At 35.0% G+C, this 8,214-nt stretch overlaps 1 non-coding gene across 1 annotated transcript; it reads right to left on the reverse strand.

Annotated features, from left to right (window-relative positions):
* Positions 1 to 5,427: 5,427 nt before the first annotated feature.
* On the reverse strand, positions 5,428 to 5,534 carry LOC139894915 (small nucleolar RNA R71). The gene has a single exon (XR_011775391.1). It is a non-coding gene; the product is annotated as a small nucleolar RNA R71 (small nucleolar RNA).
* Positions 5,535 to 8,214: the final 2,680 nt, after the last annotated feature.

Genomic DNA, 8,214 nt, shown 5'->3' on the forward strand with positions numbered 1-8,214 from the left:
CGGAGGATCGGCAACAGTGGAAGGTGAAGTGTCTGAGGAGTCTGAGTCGCTCCCCAAAATGATGACAGGTGGAATATCCCACATCTGAACAAGGAAAATAACTTTTCCATATCAGTAAGTCATAAGCAAGCATGTATTAGGCACTATAGCAACCTAGCATGGCAATAACAATAGTGCTAAACAGAAATAACATGTGAAAGCAGATAGTAATCATGCAATAGCGGAAGTAAGCATACAACAAGTTCGCATGGCAGTGAAGATAAGCAATAGTATGCAGTAAGATCACATAGCAGTAAAAGTAAGCAGTAGCATGCAGTAAGTCTCGCATAAACAAGTAAACTAGCAAGTTGTAGATTAGTCCTATTAGTGAATCCTACTCGGGTCTGTCTAGACTCACTAATGCAACCTAATTCCCTACAACCAATGCTCTGATACCAAATGTGACGCCCCGTACAAAACCATCGTGTACGATTCGTCTACAACAGGATCTTTACACGGTTGAATACTACATGCTGTTCCAGTTTGCATTCATTAAAACATAGTGTTTATAAAAGATAACGTGACACAGAGGTCATTACAAAGCCATTATTCAAATAACATAAGTTGCGAATGCAAAATAAAAGTTTCATGATTGAGACATCTCTAAGTTATGCAGCGAATATCTAACACAGCAGGTCCTTAACAGCAATTCAATAACAGCATGACAACAAGTCTAACAGCATGACATCAAGTCTAACAGCGGAAGCAATAAACCTCTAGGCACCTGAGAGATACACGCTTAAAAAGTCAACACGAGTGTTGGTGAGCTATAGTTTAAGTTGTAATAGTAACGTAAGATAGGCCACGAGATTTCAGTGCTGCAAACAGCATATCAAACAGTATGAAAAGTATATGTATAACCGTGGGCACCCGGTAACTAGACTTAACGTTTATAACCCCCTGAAAGTATACTTGGCGAGTGCGTATGTTCACGAAGTATTAAACACCCGTTAAATGCTAGCGCGACTAGCCCGAGTTGGGATGTCAAACCCTATGTATCCATATCTAAGATTCGCGTTCACCGGTTCAAAAACCAATGACTAAACGTTACCATGCTAAGGGGAATGTTTATGCCGTTGTATAACCCACACACATATAAAGTTTAAGTACTCGTGCCTAGTATGTAAAACGTAAAAGCGCATGTATTCTCAGTCCCAAAATAGTTAAAGTAAAAAGGGATGCTATAACTCACAGTGATAAAAGCGGTAAAGTCGGTAATGAAAGTACGCAAGTAGTAAGTCGGTCTGAAAGGTCGTCAACCTAAATCAAAGGTTACTAGGTCAGTAGGTTGTCTTTATAAATTCTAATAGTGCAAGTTTGTTTAAGTGTCATCATCATCATCATTCATCATCATAAAAGCTAAGTAAGTTCGACAAGAATAGAGATCGAAACAATAGGCTGACTTCGTTCAGCTGCTACGACCTCTACGTAAATTGAAAAGACGCATAGTCAGCTGCTACGACCTCTACGTAATTCGTCTTCGTTTGACCGTGGCGACGGTTTAAGTGCGAGTAGGTCAGAAATTTCAACACAACGTTAATAGGGTGTAGTTACTCTCGGAGGGCCATAAATCCTAAACCGTAACTCGGATTAAGACGAGGCCTAAACACGGAAAATCATCTACTCGAACCGAACTAACTGAAAATCAACTTTCCAGTAGCCCAGGTGGTCTGATCAGATATGAAAATCAGTGGACAAGTGCTCCGGTGGGGTTCTTGGTGCTTGATGCTCATCACGGTTCTCATCCTTGATGCTTGTAGCTTCAAGTGTATAACTCATTGATGGTTTAGCATCACTTTTGACCAAGATTCACCATCAATACACAATATGTTAAGACCAAGTAAGAACACAACTCATTCATGAGTCTTAGATGGATGATGAACCAAGGTTACATCCTATCCTTAGTCTTAACACAATTTCAATTCACAATAACAACTAAAGCCACAAACTTTACATCATTTCAACAAGTATAAGCACAATCCAAGTCAAAAGAGGTGATGGAACCCTAAGCTAGAGAGCTTGGATCCTATTCACACAAGTTACAAGGTTGCAAAGCTAGAAAGCTTGAACCTTTGATGTTCTTGAAGATCTTGAAGCATAAAGCTTGGATCTTTAAGATATATGAAGATAACAAACACAAGTTTGAATCTTTTTAACAAAACAACATGATCAAAGCAAAAAGAACTTAGATCTAACAAAAAGATATGAAGATTCAAGCTAGAAAGCTTGCATCTTAATTGTTCTTGAAGATCTTGAAGCATAAAGCTTGGATCTTGAAGATGCATGAAGATTACAAACAAAAGTTTGAATCTTTATCACAAAATAGAAAGATTAAAGTATAAAAGAAGTAGATCTAGAAAAGATATGAAGATTCAAGCTAGAAAGCTTGAATCTTCCATGTTCTTGAAAGATTCATGCTTGAATCAACAAGATATAACTAAGATCAAAGCTAAAAGGAACTTTGATCTTCATATTATGATGATGATGACCACGAAATTGAAAGGAAAAGAAGAAGGAAAAGAAAACTTACAAGTATTACTAGAAAGGAAAGAAAGAAAGAACAATTGTGTGTGAAAACCAAATGAACAAGTGAGAGGTAAATGGCTAGTATTTATAAGCAAGAATTTCACTTGGATTGATGAGGTGGCAAGGGCCTTTAGCCGTGATTTTTGAGGGAGGGGGAGGGGGACACCACTTTGCTTTATGGATAATGGTTGTCTAAAGTGTGTACTAATGCTAGAATCCCATGTGACAATTAGATAAACCTTATCTATTATGCTAGTATGACTCACTAATTAAATAATTAATTTATTTATTTATTATTATGGGTCACTAGTAATAATACTTGGGCTAATTAGTTGGGTCACTAGCTAGAGTAGGGTGGGCTTGAGCCCAACAAGGTAGAAAGTCCAACAAGACTAACTATTGGGCTTTAGTAATTAAATAAATAGAATTAAGCATCCAAAGGCCCAAGTAATTATTATTATAAAATAATAATTAATATTTCGCAGTCTAAAAGTTCCGGTTCCGACAAAAGTCAAACGTGCGCGCAGTCCGCGGTTTATTCGTAACGGCAAGTAACACTAACGGTTATAAAGCATCCAATTGACAAGTTAAGCATTCCACATACACCAAGGCATGTTTTAGGGTGAATATGAATATAAAACACGTGTGCCAAGGTTCCGGAGTAATAAAGTAACACAATACGCACAAATACGCAGTTTCGCTAAAATACAAGGCACAAAAGTAAGTCGAAAAAGTCGGGTCGTTCATCAACAAATAAATAAATAAATAACTTATGTAAAATTTTATCATATTTAATAGTATTTCGTAGTAAAATATAATCTATTTCGTACTACAACTCGCACACATCAAGTATTTTTGGCGCCGCTGCCGGGGAACTTCATCAACATAGAAGCGAAACGCTATATATATATATATATATAAAAAAGAGATTTTTGTTAAGTTTTAATCTATTTTTGTAAAAATATATTTTATATATGTTTTAAAATATAAAAACATAAAAAAAAATATATATATATATATATATCTATATTTTTAAGTGTTTAATTTAAAAAGTTCAATTTTTTTATTAAGAGTTATAAAAACTAATATGTAAATTTTTTTTTTAGTTTTAGTTAAGATATATTATATTTTCTATAAATTAAAAAGTTAAAAATCAAGTAAAAAAGTAAAAAAAAAAATATATTAAAAACTGAACCTGCGAATTTGAGTCTGCACTCTATTTGAACCTGCGTAACTCCGCACTCGCGGAGATTTTTGGGCAGCAAACATCCGCACTCGCGGAGCTGTCTGACAACTGCAACCTTGTACACATTAATTGCTGATTAGGGTTTTAATAATTTAATTATTATTTTTAACCTAATAAGGTTTTGATTTATTTAATTAATATTTAGTTTTAGTTTTAGTTTTATTTTGTAATATTAAGTTATTTAATTATTATTAAATATATAAAATTAATACTTTTATAAAATAATATAAAAATAATATTTTTATAAAATTTGTAATTTTATCATTTTTGTATCTTTTTATTATTTAGTACGTAGTTTATATTTATCGTTCGTAACTAGTATTTTTCCGTAGTTACTTTATATTTCTAGATTTTTAGGCTTTCCGTAAAATCCCTTAAGTGCTGTTTCTTTAGATTAAGATTTAGACGCTTTAGAATTTTACGACGTCGCTTATCGCTTTAATTTTAAATAAGATTTTAATGCCTAATTAAGTTATTGCCGTTTTGATATTAGAATTCCCTTTAAGCTTTAATACCTTTAGACGCAATTTTTAATTTTTATTTTTTAGACTTTTAAGTTTCGACGCTTTACTTTCTTATTATTATTTTTTGACCTTTTATTTTTCGACGTTTTTCGACGCACTCTTTTTCTTCCTCTTGTTTCTCGATGCTCTAGTTTTTAGGACATAGATTTTATCTTCAAAATTTCGACGAAAAAATTATTTTAAGCGGTTAAATTGATAGACATCCAAAATTTTCTGGTTCGTAGTAATAGTTGGATTTGTTAGTGGCGAGTTGTGGCCTTCCGATTTAAAAGGTCCTGGCTACCTGCTGCATCTATTGGCTATTCGAAACGTGATCAACATCAGAAAAGTCTATTAATTTGATAACTTATATAATTTTTTTTATTTTTATAACTAATAGGATATTCAGTGAATGCACCGAGCAAAACGTTCACCACCTTTCATAAGTTCACCACCTGTAACTCGATCAAGACATCTAGCCAATATTATCGCCGTTGATTTTTCTTTAGAATCGTCATCTAGTCGACCAAGTACTCCAATTCAAATTTCTGATAATCCATTTTTTGAACCCAACCTCACAATTGAGAACCCGGAGGATATTCAAGGACAATTCAAAGATCCTGAACCACTAATTATTCCTCCTGAACCACAAATCATACAACCAGAGATTGTCGAGGAAAAACCATTAAATCAGAAACCTCTAGTGATTCAGATTCAACAAACTCAATCATGGAAAATCAGGAACCTCTAAGTATGGAAGATCGAATGAGGGCTACACGCACTGGCCAAGGTCATGCAATTACTCAACCAGACATTAATTCGCCAGATTATGAAATCAAGGGACAAATCCTACACATGGTAACTAATCAGTGCCAATTTAGTGGTGCGCCGAAAGAAGATCCAAGCGAACATCTTCGTACCTTTAATAGAATCTGTACTCTATTCAAAATCAGAGAAGTTGAGGATGAACAGATCTATCTCATGTTATTTCCCTGGACTTTAAAGGGAGAAGCCAAAGATTGGTTAGAATCGTTACCTGAAGGGGCGATTGATACATGAGATGTTTTAGTTGAGATATTTCTTAAAAGATTCTTTCCGGCATCTAAAGCCGTGAGACTTCAAGGAGAAATTGTTACGTTTACACAAAAGCCAAATGAAACTTTATATGAAGCGTGGACAAGATTCGGAAAGTTGTTGAGAGGATGTCCTCAACACGGTTTAGACACTTATCAAATAGTACAAATATTCTACCAAGGATGCGACATTACTACACGAAAAGATATCGACATAGCAGCTGGTGGTTCCATTATGAAGAAAACCGCAACTGAAGCTTACAAAATTATTGATAACACCGCCTCCCACTCACATGAGTGACATCAAGAAAAAGACATCGTTAGATCATCTAAAGCGGCTAGAGCCGATTCTAGCCATGACTTTGATTCCATTTCCGCAAAGTTAGATGCTTTCGAGAGACGAATGGAAAAGATGACTAAAGATATTCACGCAATACAAATTAGTTGTGAGTAGTATGGAGGACCACATTTGACAAAAGATTGTCTCAGTATTGAACAAATAATGGAACAAAGAGAGAATGTTTCATATATAAACCAAAGGCCTGGAAATAATTATCAAAATAATTATCAACCGCCAAGACCAAACTACAATTAGAATTATAACCGAAATGTTCCATACAACAACCAACAAGGTCCTTGAAATCAATAAGTATCCAATAATACTTACAACCAGCAAAGACCTATTTTTCCAAATAAACCACCACAAACAGATGATAAAAAGCCAAATTTAGAAGATATGATGTCGAAGCTAGTTGAATCTTTTTTCACATCTCAGAAACAAACTAATGAACAAAATGCTCAAGCATTTAGAAATCAACAAGCTTCTATCCAAAATCTGGAACAAGAAGTGAGCAACCTAGCAAGGTTGATAGGTGAAAGAAAACCGGGGAGTCTACCAAGCGATACAAATGCTAAACCCCGGAATGAAACAGCTAAAGCCATTACCACAAGAAGTGGTATTAAACTTAAACCACCTGAAATGCCTGTAATTTCTGATGACGCTATTCCTACTACACAAGCACCACAGCCTGAGCAAGATAAGGGAACAGAACTGGTAGTTGAAAAGGTTAATGAAGATAACACAGTTAAGGCAAAGCCTTATGTTAAACCATACCAACCACCGCTTCCTTACCCGAGTAAAATGAGAAAAGAAAGACTTGAAGCCGAACAATCCAAATTTTTGGATATGTTTAAACAAATAAATGTCAACCTTCCTTTCATTGATGTGATTTCAGGAATGCCAAGATATACTAAATTCCTAAAAGATCTAATCACAAATAGAAAGAAAATGGAAGAACTCTCGGCTGTTACAATGAATGCTAATTGTTCTGCAGTGCTGTTGAATAAGCTACCAGAAAAATTATCAGATCCAGAAAGTTTCACAATTTCATGTTTTCTGGGCAGTCTTAGTTCAATAGAAGCATTGGCAGACTTAGGTGCTAGTATAAATTTAATGCCGTATTCATTATACGCTAAACTAGACCTTGGAGAATTGAAACCAACACGAATAAGCATACAACTAGCCGATCGATTAGTAAAATATTCTAGAGGGATAATGGAGAACATGCTAGTTAAAGTTGGTACTTTAGTATTCCTAGTAGATTTTGTTATTCTGGACATGGAAGAAGATTCTCGAGTTCCTCTCATATTAGGAAGACCATTCTTAAACACGGCTAAAGCAATAATAGACGTGTTTGGTAAGAAACTGACCTTAAGTATAGAGGACAAGAGTGTTCCCTTTTCTGTTGATAGAGCCATGCAACAACCACAATCTGCAGATGATACATGTTATTATATTCAAACTATAGATTCACATGCAGAATTGTTACAAGAATTTCCAGAATTACAAGGAACAGGAGAATGTTCTTTAGGAGAAGGAATTGAACCAATTGATGAAGCTGAAATGTTAGCCGTACTCATGGCTAATGAATACGAACCAACAAAAGAAGAACTTCAAATGCTAAAAGAGGAAGATAGATATCGATATAAATCATCGATAGAAGAACCAATGATATTAGAGTTAAAGCCACTTCCAAACTATTTAAAATACGCTTATTTACATTGTGAATCTGAATTACCTGTAATAATATCGTCTTCTCTTACAAAAAATGAAAAATGAAGCTCATAAACAAGCTATTGCATGGAAAATTCATGACATTAAAGGCATAAGTCCTTCGTATTGCACACATAAAATCCTTATGGAAGAAGGTCATAAAACCTATGTGCAACGCCAACGAAGACTAAATCCAAATATGCAAGATGTTGTTAAGAAAGAAATAATTAAACTGCTCGATGCAGGTTTAATTTATCCAATCTCTGATAGTCCATGGGTAAGCCCAGTTCAATGTGTACCTAAGAAGGGTGGCATGACTGTCATCACAAATGAAAAAGATGAGCTTATTCCTACTAGGACTGTAACAGGATGGTGTGTCTGTATTGATTATAGAAAATTAAATGACGCCACCAGAAAAGATCACTTTCCCTTACCTTTCATTGATAAAATGTTGGAAAGGTTAGCTTGGAACAGTTACTATTGTTTTCTTGACGGTTTCTCCGGATACTTTCAAATTCCAATCGCACCTAAAGACCAAGAGAAAACCACCTTTACGTGCCCTTATGGTACTTTTGCTTACAAACGCATGCCATTTGGACTTTGTAACGCCCCTGCAACCTTTCAAAGGTGCATGGTGGCAATTTTTCACGACATGATAGAAGAATGCATGGAAGTTTTCATGGATGACTTTTCAGTCTTCGGTGATACATTTGAATCATGTCTAGTTAATCTTGAACGAATGCTTATTAGATGCGAACAATCAAATCTAGTACT

Source organism: Rutidosis leptorrhynchoides, chromosome 2 (assembly GCF_046630445.1).
Source record: "Rutidosis leptorrhynchoides isolate AG116_Rl617_1_P2 chromosome 2, CSIRO_AGI_Rlap_v1, whole genome shotgun sequence".
NCBI classification, from domain to species: domain Eukaryota; kingdom Viridiplantae; phylum Streptophyta; class Magnoliopsida; order Asterales; family Asteraceae; genus Rutidosis; species Rutidosis leptorrhynchoides.